At 29.5% G+C, this 18,812-nt stretch overlaps 1 protein-coding gene across 12 annotated transcripts in view; it reads right to left on the bottom strand.

Annotated features, from left to right (window-relative positions):
• LOC129756767 (supervillin) overlaps positions 1 to 18,812 on the bottom strand; it is a 1,054,002-nt gene that overhangs the window by 405,400 nt on the left and 629,790 nt on the right. The gene's annotated exons all lie outside the window — the stretch shown is intronic.

The raw sequence follows: 18,812 nt of genomic DNA, 5'->3' as shown, positions 1-18,812 counted from the left end.
ATTTGAAATTTCTTATCAAATTTTGATTTGCTACTAAAATTATTCAAGAGTGACAATAGTGTAACAATCTCTACTCCAAACTCTAGAAATCTCATTCCAGGACCACAATTCTACAATAGTGTTTCAAAAAATTTCTCACTTGTTGACAGTAATTGAGTCCCAAATATTGAATTTCAATAAAGTTAGACTAAGATTATCAGATAGTCCAGATTTTGACCAGAATTTCTCCCTTTTTATTCCAAATCAAACGAAAATTTCAGAACTCAGAACTATGTATCTCGCGTCCAAATACTTTTTTAAAACAAATTTTGTCAAAATAAAAATAAAAGATTTTTTGGGAGCCTGATTCTTCTGATAAGTCCAAATCGGTTGATGTTTTTCGAAAAATTAAAAACAGTTCCCTATGTGTATTTCTTCTTGATTTTAATGAAATTTTCCAGCATATTTGCCAGATTTTTGGAAAAATTTTAGGATAAAATTTTCTGGATTTGCCTAGCCCGGATACTTCCAGAAAAATATCAAGTAAGTATCCAGTTTATTGTTCTTGATTTCCAGTTGGGATCATCATTGGTATAGAATCCTGCTTCGAACCTCGGTGTTGTATTTCAATCTTAAATGTTATAAATTTTTCATATTCGAAACTCATAATTTCGGAATATGAAAAGAAAATATTTAAAATTCGAACCATTTTGAAAATTTGGATCTGAATTCTTTATCCTAAATTTATATTCAGAGTTGAAACATAAGAAAGTTTCGTGAGTTCAGAATTTAAAAATGTGAAAAAATTTCATCATGCACAATTTTATTTTAATTTATAAGTTCAATAAGTGAAAAATATTCATATTGAAAACCATAAATTCAAAATCAAGTTAAAGATTTCTGGTAAAGGGTTCTGATACAAATTTCGCTTTTTGGTTTCAAGTTCATAGAGTTTCTTATCTGGAATTAAGATTCAGGTTTTGAATTTGGGTTCAAAATGCAAAATTCAGACTTGGAACTAAAATCCAAGGTTTGTATTCTGATTATGCTCAAATTTTAGTTTTAAAATCAATATTTAAATATAAATTTTAAAATTCAATTAAGGATTGAAATTGAAGGAGATCCCGGTTTCATAATTTTGATTCTTGATTAAAAATTAAAATTTTAAATTCAAGCAAAGTCACATTAGAAACACAAACTTGGTGAAAATCACATAGATATAAAAAATTATATCTGGATTAATTTAAAAAAAATTGTTCTTTTGAAAACATAGATTTAGGTTGTGAAAACTTTAATTACAGGATTTAAATTATGAAATGTAATTTGTTGAACTTGTTTTTTTCTCCTCAGGTAAACATTCAGCTGGAAATTTTATCAAACTTTATTTACATATGTTAAAGATTCTTCAAATTCAAAGATTCTAACCTAAATCTTAAATTTCAATTGACTTTACAAGATTAGAAAATAAACGTTTTTTGAACCGTAAACCTATTTTTTTGTTATTATTTCTGAATATTTGTATATTTGATACATTTTCACCCATGCTTGTGGTTCAAATGAATTGGCTTACTAATGTAAGTGAGTAAAACATATTTTTTTCTGAATGAAGCGTTCAAAATCTCATTTTTTTTTGTTTCTGTATTCGATGTTCACTTTTGAGCTCGAACTTACGGAAATCAGCTCAGAAATCAACTGGTTCACCAAGTGAGCTATATCACAAGTTCCCATATTTTTTGAAGCTTCATTAAAAAAAATAGGCACTGATGGAACTTATTTTCAAAAATAAATATCTTTTAATGCAAAATAACTTTAACCTGAATTATTTGTACTTAGAACATATACATTTTTCCATTTGTGTATGCATTGTTCAAGTAAAAATGTTACAGGAAAAAAATTGCCATCAAAACCCCCCCCATGAACCGGTTCTTCCTACGGCCCTGGGATCAGGACAAGTATTTCGATAAGGATCAGGATAGAGTTTTAGATTCGAATACTTTTGATCCTGTCGTGCTTATACGTTAAATCGTCACTTTAGGAGAAGTATTTCCTAAATTGGATAAAACCAGAATCTGTCGATGCGGAGAAGAGCTTCTGGCGGATGGACTTTTATAAACCAAGCGGCAAATTTATCACCTTTTGGACTCCATCTGAACAATACCGTTTGCCTCTTGGGAAAGAATCCTGCACCGGAAATCTTGGAAATCAAGCACTAGGAACTCATTCAGGGTCTGGGAGTTCGGGGAGTCTGGGGTCTTCTTGTATTCTGTGTAGGTGATACTTTCTTCAAAATTTTAACGGAAAGCGGGGAAAACGAATTATAAGCACAGTTCGTCAACTTTATCCTGAGAAATCTACTAGCAGGTTTCGTCAAACTGGTAGTTTCGACGAATTCGATAATTGGTACGAATATGTTACTCAAATTATACGGCTTTCTTGAAAAAATAAAAACAGTTTTTTGAAAAGATTTTACCCTTTTTTTTAGTTTACCCTTCAATTCCTAAACAAAAGTTATAAAAAAAAACAAAACATATTTCAACAGAGTCCCTTTCAAATAAATCAAAACCAGACCCGAATCTCTGGCACTCCAGAAAAATATAAATTTTGTAGACCAGTGCAATCAAAAGCGGTTACTCCACTATTGACTAAAGATTAACTATTTGGTCATAGAAGTCCATTATTAGGACATTCACAAAATTCAACCCTCACTGCATACGAGCCTAATATGTCCTCGAAGTTTTGTTTTTACATTTTAAGCATAAATCAGTACTGTAAAAGAATTTAAACAATTTAAATGCATCAAAAATTCAATAAAAAATAATAAAACATTGTTAAAAAATTCTTATTTCTTACACTATTTAAACAATTAAAACTATCAAAAAACAATGTTGTTTTGGGGAATGATATTAATTATTTAGAAATAAGATATTCCCCAATATTCGGATACGAATAAGAGAAACGCGAACACGACTGGTTCGTTCGAAAGTCAAAACTATATTAAAGCTATTTACAGAGTTTGGGATACACAAAGGAATCACTTGCGATCGGGTGATCGCATTGTTCGCTGGCCGACGAGCCGACAAGAATGCCGCTGAAAAACCGAGCAGGTCAGCTGCTGACAGATCGAACAGATCAGCTCAAGCGTTGGACTGAGCATTTTGATCAACTTTTCCGAGTTACAAATAGCAATGGCCAACAGAACCCGCAGCTCGAGGCGCCCACAGTAAGTCGCATTAATGGCGTCAACTCGGAAGCGCCCACGCTGGCTGAAATAGAAGCGGCAATCAAGGACATGAAATCCAACAAAGCGCCTGGAATCGATTGCATTCCTGCTGAAATGCTCAAAGCCGACCCTGCCTTGTCAGCACAAATGTTGCACCGTCTTTTCGCTGACATTTGGGATACTGCAACATTCCCGGCCGACTGGATGCAGGGTATCCTCGTAAAGGTCCCAAAGAAAGGAGACCTAACAGAGTGCGGTAACTGGCGTGGCATAACTTTGATCTGTACAACCCTTAAAGTACTCTGCAAAGTGATCCTGAACAGGATCCAGGAGAAAATCGACGCTACACTCCGACGGCAACAAGCTGGATTCCGATCCGGACGATCATGTGTGGACCACATCACAACGCTACGAATAATACTGGAACAAATCAACGAATTCCAGGACTCTCTTCTGCTGGTGTTCGTTGATTTCGAAAAAGCATTTGACCGACTGAACCACGAAAACATCTGGGCTGCTCTTAGACGACGAGGGGTCCCAGAGAAACTAGTCCATCTCATCGAAGCACAGTACGAGGCATTTTCGTGTAAGGTCTTGCACGACGGTGTCTTGTCCGAACCAATCCCGGTAACTGCTGGAGTGAGACAAGGGTGTATTTTGTCACCGCTGCTTTTTCTCATCGTAATGGATGAGATCTTGACTGGATCGATTGACTGTAGACCAAACCGAGGATTGCCGTGGAATCCTTCAACCATGGAGCAACTGAACGACCTTGACCTGGCAGACGATATTGTTTTGCTCGCCCAAACACAACAAGACATGCAGAGCAAACTCGACGACCTCACCGAAAGCTCCAAGGCAGCAGGTCTCAAAATCAATGTCGGAAAGACCAAGTCGATGGAAATCAATACAGAAAATCGTTCCAATTTCGTGGTAGCTGGACAACAGGTTGAGACAGTGGAGTGCTTCCAGTATCTTGGTAGCCAGATTACGCCTGATGGTGGTACCAAGAAGGACATCGAAACCCGGATCAGAAAAGCCCGATTTGCGTTTGCGAGTCTCCGAAACATCTGGCGGTCACGCCAGATCTCTCTACGAACTAAGATCCGAATCTTCAACTCAAACGTCAAATCCGTATTGCTGTACGGGTGTGAAACTTGGTGCACATATGCGGTGACGACGCGAAAACTGCAAGTTTTTGTGAATCGCTGCCTGCGGAACATCATCCGCGCTTGGTGGCCTGGCAACTGGATCTCAAACGTTGAACTTCATCGCCGGTGTCATCAAAAGGCGCTAGAAATCGAGATTCGGGAACGTAAGTGGAGATGGATTGGGCACACGCTGCGAAGAGATGAAAACGAGATTTGCAGAGAGGCGCTTGACTGGAATCCAGATGGGCATCGAAGAAGAGGCAGGCCCAAAAGCTCGTGGCGGCGAAGTCTAGCCGCTGAAATCCGCACAGTTGACGAGAACCTTGGCTGGCAGCAAGTGAAGACGCTGGCTCCGGATCGCCAGCAGTGGAGATCTTTTATCTCAGCCCTATGCGCCGGTCAATCGGCGCTGGACCCTTAGGTAGGTAGGTAGGCTGGCCGACGACCGTCATCATCGCACGTAGTGGTGTTGGTGGGCGATCGGCCAAACGATCATCGGATGATGATCATCGAATTTTTGATGGTGTGTGGATCGAAGATTTTGTTCGCTTGTGCGGACGATCGGATGATTCCGCCACATTGTTTTTGACATGAATTGCTCAGCTTGAGATCAAGAATGTTATTTCCGTTGACGAAATTTTTTAATCAACGAATTCATAGTCCATGCAGTATAGGGTTAAAACAGGGTTTCTCTCTTCAAACATCGATAATGGTGCTGGCTACGTCCAGCTGGTATAAGATGGACAAAATAACAGGAATAAGAGGGTATAAAGAGGAATTATTATTAAAACAATTAAACAGAAAATTGAGACAAAACCAGTCCATCTTAAGTGGTTTAAAACGCAATGTAAAATTAGCTTGGTGATGATAGATGAACGATTGCCATGGATCGACTGAATTTTAGGAATTATGTTCATCAAATTATGTCGAGAGATTAAAAAAAAACAGCTTGATGATGTGTTCAACAATATTTCATTATTTTATAATACGCATGTTTGGTTGCAAATTTTTCCCTGATCAACTCACCGATAAGTGAGATAATTTTTTGTATTTTTTTTAAATTTATCATCTAATATCAATGACGTCTTGGGAAAAGTTGTAGATCTTTCAATATTTGAAAAAAAAAAAACTTTGTTGAATACGCCAAAACTCTACTTTTTAAATCAACATTTTTTAAAGACATTTTTTTAAAATACTAACCTCAAATAACGAAAAATAATTTAAATTTTGAGACCTACTTCGTATGACAGAATTGTGAAAATTGTAAAACTACACACCTTCATTGAAGGTGTCAAGACACTATTTTGAAAAAAGTTTCATTTGAAAGTGTAATTCTACAACTTTCATGAACATGTAGTTTAATTTGTTCGCATAAGGTGATCATAAAGGCAAGAAAACTAGGGATGTGGTAAAAACGGCCAATTTTCCAGTTGGATTAGGCAGGAATTAATTTTGACAATGTTCGACAAACATTTAAAGGTTTTTTTTTCTTATCCTGTTTGATTTTTTGAGCGATTTTCCGAACATTGCCGATCATAAACGTTTTGTCGATTTACCCAAAAAAACTGACCTGTGCTTATTTTCAGTTTTATCGGACTTGATTTAGGGGTGCCTAAACCAAAATGTCAAAGATTCTTCTGGCATCTCCAGCATAATTCACAAAATGTTCAATTAATTCTCAGTCTAGAAAATTCTATGATATTTTTATAAAAATTGATAGTTTTTACAAAATGTACAAAAACCACACAATTGAGAAAATTGTCAAAAAAAAACCAAATTTACAAAACTGTGAGAATGGACAAAATTGACTAAATTAACAAAGTTCTCAAAAATCCTAGAATCGATAAAAATGACTATTTTGACGATATTGGCTAAATTGAAAAAAAAAATTGAATGAAAATTTCAAACCGTCAAAATAAGACAAATTTGAGAACAATGATAAAAATAACAAAAATGACAAAATGACAAAAATGACAAAAATGACAAAAATGACAAAAATGACAAAAACGACAAAAATGACAAAAATGACAAAAATGAAAAAATGACAAAAATGACAAAAATGACAAAAATGACAAAAATGACAAAAATGACAAAAATGACAAAAATGACATAAATGACAAAAATGACAAAAATGACAATAATGACAAAAATGACAAAAAGAGTCAAAAATTATAAAATTTATAAAATAGACAAAATTAACAAAATTAACAAAATATTGACAATTTTTGTCAATTTTTTCATTTTTGTCATTTTTGTCATTTTTGGCATTTTTGTCAATACAGACCCCGTTCGTTTTTGGCAACATTCGATTTTGGCAACATTCGATTTTGGTAACATCCGATTTTGGCACATGTGCCAAAATCGAACGGTTTTTAGAAGCGACATCACCTTTTAGTTTTCTCTTCAACAGGACCAATATAATTGAAATGAAAATCATATAAACGTTTTTATGTTCTAAAATGGTGGCTTAATACAACAACAAAAACATAATTTTTTTTTTTAAATCATAAAGTATTCAAAACTGACAAAAAGTTGAAAAATTTAATCAAATTTTAAAAAAATCAAACAAAAGACTGGAAATGACGAAAAACAACTAAAAAATGATGAAAAATGACAAAAACAGCAAATATAACAAATACAACCATGATTACAAACAAAGCAAGAATAGTGCAAAATGCATCAAAAACATGAGAAAAAATAATGAAAAAATTACTAAAATGGTCGGAAATTAACTAAAAGCAATGTTAATGATTATATAAATAGTTATTTTGTAAAAATAAAGGAAAAAAATTGAAGAAAAAAAACCGTTCGATTTTGGCAACATTCGATTTTGGCAACATAAAATGTTCGGGCATGTTGCCAAAATCGAACGGGGTCTGTATTATCATTTTTTTTATCCTTTTTGTTAATTTTATCATTTTGTCTTTTTTGTCATTTTTTGTAATTTATGTCGATTTTGTCATTTTTGTCATTTCTGTCATTTTTGCCTTTTTTGTCATTTTTGCCATTTTTGTCATTTTTGTCATTTTTGTCATTTTTGTAATTTTTGTAATTTTTGTAATTTTTGTCATTTTTGTCATTTTTGTCATTTTTGTCATTTTTGTCATTTTTGTCAATTTTAACAATTTTGTTTTTTTTTGTCAATTTTTTCAATTCTGTCAACTTTGTCAATTTTGCCAATTTTGTCAACTTTGTAAATTTTGTAAAATTTGCCAATTTTGTCAATTTTATCAATTTGTCAATTTTGTTAATTTGGTCAATTTCGCCAATATTGTCATTTTTGTAATTTTTATAATTTTTGTAATTTTTGTAATTTTTGTCATTTTTGTCATTTTTGTCGTTTTTGTCATTTTTGTCATTTCTGACATTCTTGTCATTTTCGTTATTGTCATTTTTGTAATTTTTGCCATTTTTGACATTTTTGTCATTTTTGTCATTTTTGTTATTTTTGTCATTTTTGTCATTTTTGTCATTTTTGTCATTTGTGTCATTTGTGTCATTTTTGTCATTTTTGCCATTTTTGTCATTTTTGTCATTTTTGTCATTTTTGTCATTTTTGTCATTTTCGTCATTTTCGTCAATTTTTGTCATTTTTGTCATTTTTGTCATTTTTGTTATTTTTGTCATTTTTGTCATTTTTGTTATTTTTGTCATTTTTGTCATTTTGATCATTTTTGACATTTTTGTCATTTTTGTCAGTTTTGTCGTTTTTGTCATTTTTGTATTTTTTGTCATTTTGGCATTTTTGTCCTTTTTGATTTTTTTTTTCAATTCTCTAAATTCTGGCAATTTTGTCAATTTTGCTATTTTGCAATTTTGTAAATTTCGTGAATTTCGTCAATTTTGTTTATTTTATCAATTTTGTCAATTTTGTCAATTTTGTCAATTTTAACAGTTTTGTCAATTTTTTATTTTTTTTTTTTTGTCAATTTAATCATTTTTTTTCAGTTTGTCAGTATTGTCAATGCTTTCATTTTTGTCAATTTTGTCAATTTTGTCAAATTTGTCAATTTTTTCAATTTTTTCAATTTTGTCAAGTTAGTTATTTTTTTAAATTTTGCCAATTTTGTCAATTTCCTCAATTTTGGCAATTTTGTTATTTTGTCACTGTTTCACTTTTTCATGTCTTTTTTTTTTATTTTTGTCACTTTTGCCATTTTTGCCATGTTTGACAATTTTTGTCATTTAAGTTATGTTTGTCATTTTTGTTTCTTTGTAATTTTTGCATTTTTATGATTTCTGTTATTTTTGTCATTTGTGTTGTTTTTTGTCAATTTTTTCAGTCTTGACCATTTTGTAAATTTTACAATTTTGACAAAATGGTCACCTTTGAAAAATTTTCTTTTTCATCAATATATTCTGTGAATTTTGTAATTTCTATCATTTTGTGCATTTTTGTCTTTTTTCCATCTTTGTAATTTTTTCTTTCTTGTAATTTTTGTATTTTTTTTTTCAATTTTCTTAATTTTGACAATTTTGAAAATTTAGGCAATTTTATCAATTCAGACGGTTTGTTATGTTTCATCAATTTTGTCAATATATTTTTTCAATTTTGTCAATTTTGAATGTTTTCTTAATTTTGAAAATTTTGTCAATTTTGTAAATGACATCAATTTTATCAATTTTGTCAATTTTGTGAAATTTGACAATTTTGTAAAAACTTCTGATATAATCTTCCAATAATTTGAAAATGGACTCAAGGTTCCACGAAAATTGGTTGTTAACATCCCTTAAATAACCTAGACACTCTGAATATTTTAAGATAGTTTGTTGGAACTTATTTGAGAAAAATTAGAGAACTGTCTAAAAATTGTCTCACAGTTGTCTTGAATTATTTCAAAATGAACTGATCGTTGTCTGAAAATTGTTTGAAAATTGTCCGAAATTTTCTTAAAATAGTTTTTAAATATACATAATTTTCAAATGTCTGAATATTGTCGGAAAATTGTTTTTAAATTGTCTGAAATTATCTGAACGTTATCTGAAAATATTGTCCTCAAATGTCCGAACATTGTCTGAAAATTGTCTGAAAGTTGTCTGAAATTTTCTGAAAGTTTCTTTGAAATATATTCTATCCTGAAATGTCTGATTATTGTCTGATTTTTTATTGAAAATGGTCTGAAAATGGTTTGAAAATTGTCTAAAAACCATCTGAAAATTGTCTGAAAACTTTCTGAAAGTTTTCTGGAAGTTTTCTTGAAATATCGTCTATTTTCAAATGTCTGATTTTTTTTTTGAAAATTGTCTGAAATTGTCTGAAAATTGTCTGAAAACTGTCTGAAAATTATCTTAAAATGTCCTGAAATGATTTAAAAATTGATTTTAAATTGTCTGAAAATTATCTGAAAATTGTTCGAAAATTGCCTAAAATAGTCAAAAAAATTTCTAAAAAATGGTCTGAAAGTTGCCTGAACATTGTATTAAAGTTGTCTGAAAATTGTCTGAACATTTTATGAAAATTATTTGAAATTTTCTTAAAGTTGTCTTAAAATATTGTCCTCAAATTTCCGAATATTTTTTGAAAATTGTTTAAAAAATGTTTGGAAATTGTCTTAAAATTGCCTGAAAATTGTTTAAAAATTGTTCGAAAATTGTCTGAAAATAGTCTGAAAATCTTTGAAATTTTCTAAAGGTTTCTTGAAATATCGTCTATCTTCAAATGTCTGATATATTGCCTGAATTTTGTTTTGATAATTGTCTGAAAATCATCTAAAAATATCCAGAAAATTGTCTAAAAATCGATTAAAAATTATCTGAAAGTTGTATGAAAATTTTCTGAAAATTGTTTGAAATTTTCAGAAAGTTATCTTGAAATATTGTCCTCAAATGTCTGAAAATTGTTTGAAAATTGTCTGAAAATTGTCTAAAAATTTGTCTGAAAGTTGTCTGAACATTGTTTAAAAATTTGCTTTAAATTGTTTGAAAATTGTCTAAATATTGCCTGAAAATTGTCTGAAAATATTGGCCTCAAATGTCTGAATATTGTTTCAAAATTGTTTGAAAATTGTCTGAAAGTTGTCTATCAATTCTGAAAATTGTTTGAAATTTTCTTAAAATTGTCTTGAAATGTTTTTCTCAAATGTCCGAATATTGTCTGAAAATTGTTTGAAAATTGTCTTAAAACTGTCAGAAAATTTTCTTGAAATATTGTCCTTAAATGTCTGAATATTTTCTGAAAATTGTCTAAAAATTGCCTGAAAATGATTTACATATTTTATGAACATTTTTTAAAAGTTATCTTGAAATATTGGCCTCAAATGTCCGAATGTTATCTGAAAGTTGTCTGAAAACTGTCAGAAAATTGTCTGAAAATTTTCTAAATATTGCTTGAAAATTGTTTGAAAATTGTCTGGAACTTGTTTGAAAATTATCTGAAAGATGTCTTGAAATATTGTCCTCAAATGTCCGAATATTGTCTGAATTTTTTATTAAATGAATGACAATTTGAAAACTGTCTGAAAATTGTCAAAAAATCGCCTGAATTTTTTTTAAAAATTGTGTGAAAATTGTCTGAAAACTGTTTGAAAATTGGCTGAAATTTTCGGAAAATTGTCAAATATTTTATGAACGTTTTTTTTTAAATGTTGTCCTCAAATGTCCGAATATTGTCTGAAAATTTTCGGAAAGTTTTCTAAAAATATTGTTTAAAAATTGTCTGAAAATTGTCCGAAATTGTTAAAAAATTGTTTTAAAATTATCTGAAAGTTGTCTGAATATTTTCTGAAAATTGTTTGAAATTTTCTGAAAGTTTTCTTTCAATATCGTCCATTCTTAAATGTCTGAATATATTCTGAAAATTGTCTGAAAATGTTCTAAAAATTGTCTGGTAATTGTCTGAAAATTGTCTGAAAATTGTCTGAAAATTGTCTAAAAATTGCATGAAAATTGTTTGAAAATTGTCTGAAAATTGTCTGGAAATTGTCTAAAAATTGTTCGAAATTTGTCTGAAAATTGCCAGAAACTTTCTGAAAGTTGTCTTGAAATATTGTCGTCAAATGTTTGAATATTGTCTGAAAGTTGTGTGGAAATTGTTTGAAAATTGACTTAAAATTGTTTCAAAATAATCTAAAAATTGTCTGAAATTTTGTCATTTTTGTCAATTTTGTATATTTGATCAATTTGGATATTTTTTTTCTGTTTCATCAATTTTGTCGTTATGTTTTGTCAATTTTCTCAATTTTGTCAATTTTATCAATTTTTCCGATATTTTAGCCTATGATATTTTAGTCTATGATGTCCTTTTGGTAAATTTGGTTGATTTAATCAATATTATAATTTTCTTCGATTATGTCGCCTTGGTCAATTTTAACAATTTTGTAATTTTCGTCAACTTAGTAAATTTTGTAAATTCAGTCGATTTTGTAGATTTCGTTCGTTTTGTGTGTTTGTCAATTTTGTCAATGTTTTCAATATTGACAATTTGGACAATTTGTTCATTTTTAATTTTTTTTAATTCTGTAATACTTATGCTCTGAATTCTGTGAAACTATGTTTTCTCATTAAAAATTTAAAAGGCCTATGTTTTCAGAATACAAAAAAATACAAAATACAAAATATTACAACTACAGTATACTAAAAAACTTGATTTCATTTAATAAATTGGTGAAAAACTGTAAAAATAAATAGATTTATGTTTTAAAAATTATCTAAAATTCAATTTGGCTCCATAAAATTTATTTAAAAAATCGTTAAATGCTTTCCCCTTCATTCCCTTTATTAAAACTTCGTAACTTTTTCCGCAGAACTTTAAAATTCTTAAAGTCTTGAGAAAAGTTGATAATTGATTTAAAAAATTATTTTTAAATTACATGTTTTCATTGCAATTTTTTTAAGAACAGGAATTTCTTAAATTCCTTGAACTTATTTTTAAAAATTATTTCATTAACAAAAGCTGATAGAAAAATTGCATATTTATATTCAGGCACCCAAATAAGTGAAAATTAGCTTTTGATTGTTTGCACCTCAGGAGAATGTAAATTTTGTTACTACGATGAAAATTGTACTTGGAAATATCTCCATGGGGGGTAAGGTTGCCGAAAAAAATCTGTGTTCTTGTGAAAAAATATTCTGACTTTCTGTGATTTTATCCAAAAATTCTGTGATTGTTTTCTGTGAGGCTATTCCCATTTTCGTCAATTAAAATCATGACAAATTGAGTGTTTTTTTACATTTAGATAAGAAAAATCAATGACATTAACAATCTTATAATATTTCTCCAATACAAAGTTATAAATCCTAAATATTTATGGACATCAAAAGTTATAATTTTAAAACAACGTAACAAAATTTAAAGAAAATCTGTGAATTCTGTGACTATTTAGAAAATTCTGTGTTCTGTGATACAGATTCTGTAATGAAAATTTGCTCAAAATTCTGGGAAAATATGGATTTTAATGTGATTTCGGCAACCTTGATGGGGGTGGGGGTTTAAACCCTTACACCTCCTCCCGTTTGCACGGCTTTGTACCTATGTATAATTTGGAAGGCAACTTTATTGCATCTCAGACAAAAAGAAATTTTTATTAAGATCTAGATAAATTATATCGATAAGAGCAAGTTCACTGGTGTTGGGAAAAAGTGGTAGAAATTTAGACATTTTGAAAATTTTACCATACAAAAATGTTTTCAAGATCTTTTGGCATTTTTTTTACAGCACTGTTTCTATTTCAGCCGCATGTGAAAGAAATATTGCTATTTTTGCATCACAGCATGCGAAACTACAACACATGTTGTTAAAAAAACTTGAAAGCCACAGATCTTGAAAATGTTTTTGCATGGCAAAATTTTCAAAATGTGCAAAAAGTGACAAAATTTCTACCACTTTTTCCCAACACCAGTGAACTTGCTCTAAAACAGACTGTTTGGTCGAAGCTTACTTCGCCTCAAAACCATAACAAGTTTTCGACATATTACGTTACGTTAACTCCTTCAAATTCAAAATGAATCAAAATTCCATACGCTCATCTGCTTTCGCCGTGCCTAATGTTTTTGTTACTCCCGCTTCACCGAACCAATCTTTTGAACCCAGCCCGAGCAACGTCAATTCCGGATCCCTGGTAACTTACCGATTTCGAGGTCCTCCACTTCCGGTAGACCCTCAAGAGCTACGAAACTTTAAAAAATCAGCTACGGTTCAACTTCCGGACTACCATCAGCTGATCGATCACACCCTGGCCGTGGTATGGAAAGCCTGCTGCGAAAACCACCAACAGGAACTGGCCACGATGACCCCGGACCAAATTTTGTGGGCCGTTAAAGTAATCGAAGGTTTTGAAGGACCACATCGATGGCCCGGATGTGACACGTTGCGACTAATCGAATATCTACGGGAAGCTGTTTTGTCAATATTAGCTGGAACGAGTGCAAGAAGTAGTGAGAGTCTGGATCAGAGTTACCCGGAAGCTCAACTCCGGGATGATTCTTTCATCCTGACCAATTTATTCGGCAGAACTTTACCTCCCCCAGAGGAACACCCGAAAGCTGAATCAACTCCGATACCCAGGAATTCTTTCCGTTCGCTCCGAGATAGTGGTTCCGTGGGAGAAGCTGAAAAACAGTTGCTGTGCAATCTTTGCTCCTTGATCGATATGTTGATATGCTGGAGAAAGGGACAACTGCAACGAATCGACGACAATCTGGAGCAGCTGCAGTCGATAGAACAGTTGGTCGTGCGGATTTCCCGGGAAGATAATGTGGAGAAGTAAGTTTCTCGAAAATTTTTAGACGGTTGTTGGAAATTAAATTCTAAGTTCAGAATTCTATGTTCAACATTTTTTATACTAGATACTGAGTTAACTCAAAATCCGACAAAAAAAAAGCTTACCAATAATTACATAATGTTTTGGACGAAAAACTCACAAGAAATAACTCCAAATCCGGCCAGGTAAACAAAACTAATCTCGTTTAAACTCGAGCAATGGAATCGTAAAGCATACAATTTGCACAAATAACTGCTGCAGCCTTGCAAAAAAAAAAATTATTACTTCTCTCGGCAATTGACTGCAGTATTACGGAGCACAATTAGGGATTAATCTGATTGAAATCGAAAAACAAACCTTGCTCTTTTTCGCTCTTACTCTTTCTCAGCATCTTTTGCCCGCTTCATATGTTACCTTTTTTTTGTTACTACGAATGTGGCAATGGGTGGCCACAAATCTTCATAAATCCTACCACTGCGCCGCACTTCCCTTAGTCCAAAATCTGCCCTGAGGTACCTACTGAATTGATCCAAATCCATACACAAAACCAATCAAAATACCCCCCTGAGGGTCCCCGCAGCACCACGCTTTGCCACTGATTGGGATCTTGCAGGTATCTATATTGAACTCTACGCTTTGGGGGGACGAATAATAATAGCACACATCGGAAAATTATGAGCAGAGAAAAATAGAGCTAAATAGTGGGTACAAATATAGGGTTGCCAGATAGTAGAAACCATCTGTTTTATTTTTTTTTCAATTTGAATTTTCGTGACAAATTGAAAAATTATTAATTTTTGAATCGTTTTTTTATTTATTTTTTTTTGTTTAAGAGAATTTTTCCAATTAAAAAAACAAACAACTAGGTATTTGTTACAGAATTTTGAACTCTGATTTTTTTTTTGTATTCGAAAACATCTTAAAATAGTTTTATGTTTTTGAACATAGAAATTTTTAGTAGACATTAAAGAAGGTTTGAAATCACCGATAGCTTAGTTTGCAAACGAATGTCAACAAAGTTTTCTAGTGATATTGAACATGAAAAAACTATAGAAAAAATTAACCTTTTCTAAAAAAAACAAACTGGGCGTATACTTTGAAATTGGAAGTAAATAAATAAAAGATACCACTGAGAAAATTGTCAAAATCGTAAAATCGTCCGAATTTTCAAAATTGTCAAAATTTTCAAAATTGTTAAATTTGTTTAAACTGCCAAAATTCTCAAAATAGTCAAAATTTTCAAAATTGTCATAGTTGTTTAAATTGTCAAAATTGTTAAAATTGTTAAAATTGTTAAAATTGTCCAAATTATCAAAATTGTCAAAATTGTCAAAATTTTCCAAATTGTCAAACAAATCGAATAAATTGTCAAAATTAACAAAATTGTAAAATTTTCAAAATTGTCGAAACTTTCAAAATCGATGAAATTGTCAAAATGATCAAAATTGTAAAAATTTACAACATTGTCAAAATTGTGAAAAATGTTTAGTTGTCAAAATTGTCAAAATTGACAAATTTGTCAAAATTGTCGAGATTGTCAAAATTTTCAAAATTGTCAAAAATGTAAAATCGAATAGATTGTCAAAATTATCAAATTTGGCAACATTGTCTAAATTATCAGAATTGTCAGAACTGTCAAAATTGGCAAAACTGCCAAAATTGTCTAAATTTTCGAAATTGTCAAATTGGCAAAATTGTCAAAACCGTCAAAATTGTTAAAATTTTTCAAATTGTGAAAATTGTAAAAATTTTGAAAATTTTGAAAATTGTCAAAATGTCAAAATTGACAGAATTGTCAGAACTGTCAGAATTGTCAAAATTGTCAAAATTGTCAAAATTGTCAAAATTGTCAAAATTTTCAAAATTGTCAAAATTGTCAAAATTGTAAAAATTGTAAAAAATGTCAAAGTTGTCAAAATTGTCAAAATTGTAAAAATTTGCTACATTGTCAAAATAGTCAAAATTGTCAAAGTTGTTAAACTTGTCTAAATTTTCAAAATTATCAAATAAATAATAGATACAACTGAGAAAATTGTCAAAAACATCCAAATTTTCAAAATTGTCAATATTTTCAAAATTTTTAAATTTAATTAAACTGCCAAAATTCTAAAAATCGTCAAAATTTTCAAAATTGTCATAGTTGTCAAAATTTTCCAAATTGTCAAAACTGTCAAAATTATCAAAATTGTAAAATTTTCAAAAGTGTCGAAACTTTCAAAATTGATGAATCTGTCAAAATGAACAAAATTGTCAAAATTTAAAACATTGTCAAAATTGTAAAAAATGTTTAGTTGTCAAAATTGTCAAAATTGACAAATTTGTCAAAATTGTAGAAATTGTCGAGATTGTCAAAATTTTCAAAATTGTCAAAACTGTAAAATCGAATAAATTGTCAAAATTATCAAATTTGGCAACATTGTCTAAATTGTCAAAATTGTCAGAACTGTCAAAATTGGCAAAACTGCCAAAATTGGCAAAATTTTCGAAATTGTCAAATTGTCAAAATTGGCAAAATTGGCAAAATCGTCAAAATAGTCAAATTGTCAACACTGTCAAAATTGTCAAAATTGTTAAAAATTTACAAATTGTCAATATTGTCAAAATTGTTAAAATTGTCAAAATTGTAGAAATTGCCAAAATTGTCAAAATTATCAAAATTGTCAAAATGGTTAAAATTTTCAAAATTGTCAACATTGTCAACATTGTCACAATTGTCAAAGCTGTAAAAATTGTGAAGATTGTAAAAATTGTAAAAATTGTAAAAATTGTAAAAATTGTAAAAATTGTAAAAATTGTAAAAATTGTAAAAATTGTAAAAATTGTAAAAATTGTAAAAATTGTAAAAATTGTCATAATTGTCAAAATTCTCAAAATTGTCAAAATTGTCATAATTTTCAAAATTTTTAAAAATGTCTAAATTGTTAAAATTTTTAAAAATTGTCAAAAGTGTCAAAATGTTCAAAATTGTCAAAATTGTCAAATTTGTAAAAACTGTCAAAATTGTCAAAATTGTCACATTGTTAAAATTGAAAAATTGTGAAAATTGTCAAACTTGCAAAATTGACAAAATTGCCAAAATTTTTAAAAATGTCAAAATTGTTAAAATTTTTATAAATTGTCAAAACTGTCAAAATTGTCAAAACTAGCAAAATTGTCAAAATTGTCAAAATTGTCAAAACTGTCAAAATCTTCAAAATTTTCAAAATTGTCAAAATTGTCAAATTTGACAAAATTGTCAAAAATCTCGAAATTGTCAAAATTAAAAAAGTGTCAAAATTTTCAAAGCCGTCAAAATATAAAAATTTACCAAATTGTTAAAATTGTCGAAATTGTCTAAATTTTTGAAATCGTCAAAATTTTAAATATAGTCAAAATTGACAGAATTGTCAAAATTGTAAAAATCGTCAAAAAAGTCAAATTGTCAAAATTGTAAAATTATCAAAATTATCAAAATTGTCCAAATTGTCAAAATTGTCAAAAATGTAAAATTTGTTAAAATTGTCTAAATTGACAAAACTGTCAAAATTGACAAAACTGTCAAAATTGTGAAAATTGTAAACATAATTAAAATTGTGAAAATTGTAAAAATTGTAAAAATTGTAAAAATTGTCAAAATAAACAAAATTGTCAAAATAGTCAAAATTGTCAAAATTATCAAAATTGTCAAATTGTAAAAATTGTCAAAATTGTCAAAATTGTCAAAATTGTTAAAATTGTCAAAGTTGTCAAAATTGTCAAATTTATCAAAATTGTCAAAATTGTCAAAATTATCAAAATTGTCAAAATTGTCAAAATTGTAAAAATGGTCGAAATTGTCAAAAATGTCAAAATTGTCAAGATTGTAAAAATTGTCAAAATTGTCAATATTGTAAAACATTGTGTCAATATTGTAAAACATTGTCAAAATTGTAAAAAATTTTTAATTGTCAAAATTATCAAAATTGTGAAAATTGTCAAAATAGTCAAAATTGTCAAAAATGTCAAAATTGTAAAAATTGTCAAAATTGTAAAAATTGTCAAAATTGTCAAAATTGTCAAAATTGTCAAAGTTGTCAAAATTGTCAAAATTGTCAAAATTGTCAAAATTGTCAAAAATGTCAGAATTATCAAAATTGTCAAAGTTGTGAAAATTGTCAAAATTGTCAAATATATCAAAATTGTCAAAATTGTCAAAATTGTCAAAATTGTAAAAATGGTCGAAATTGTCAAATATGTCAAAATTGTCAAGATTGTCAAAATTGTCAAAATTGTCAATATTGGAAAAATGGTCGAAATTGTCAAAAAAGTCAAAATTGTCAAAATTATCAAAATTTGCAAAATTGGCAAAATTGTCCAAATTGTCAAAATTGTCAAAATTGTCAAAATTGTCAAAATTGTCAAAATTGTCAAAATTGTCAAAATTGTCAAAATTGTCAAAAATGTCAGAATTATCAAAATTGTCAAAGTTGTGAAAATTGTCAAAATTGTCAAATATATCAAAATTGTCAAAATTGTCAAAATTGTCAAAATTGTCAAAATTGTAAAAATGGTCGAAATTGTCAAATATGTCAAAATTGTCAAGATTGTCAAAATTGTCAAAATTGTCAATATTGGAAAAATGGTCGAAATTGTCAAAAAAGTCAAAATTGTCAAAATTATCAAAATTTGCAAAATTGGCAAAATTGTCCAAATTGTCAAAATTGTCAAAATTATCAAAATTGTAAAAATTGTCAAAATTGTCAAAATTGTCAAAATTGTTAAAATTGTCAAAGTTGTCAAAATTGT

Source organism: Uranotaenia lowii, chromosome 3 (assembly GCF_029784155.1).
Source record: "Uranotaenia lowii strain MFRU-FL chromosome 3, ASM2978415v1, whole genome shotgun sequence".
Lineage (NCBI taxonomy): Eukaryota > Metazoa > Arthropoda > Insecta > Diptera > Culicidae > Uranotaenia > Uranotaenia lowii.
This window is presented reverse-complemented; position numbering and strand designations above follow the sequence as displayed.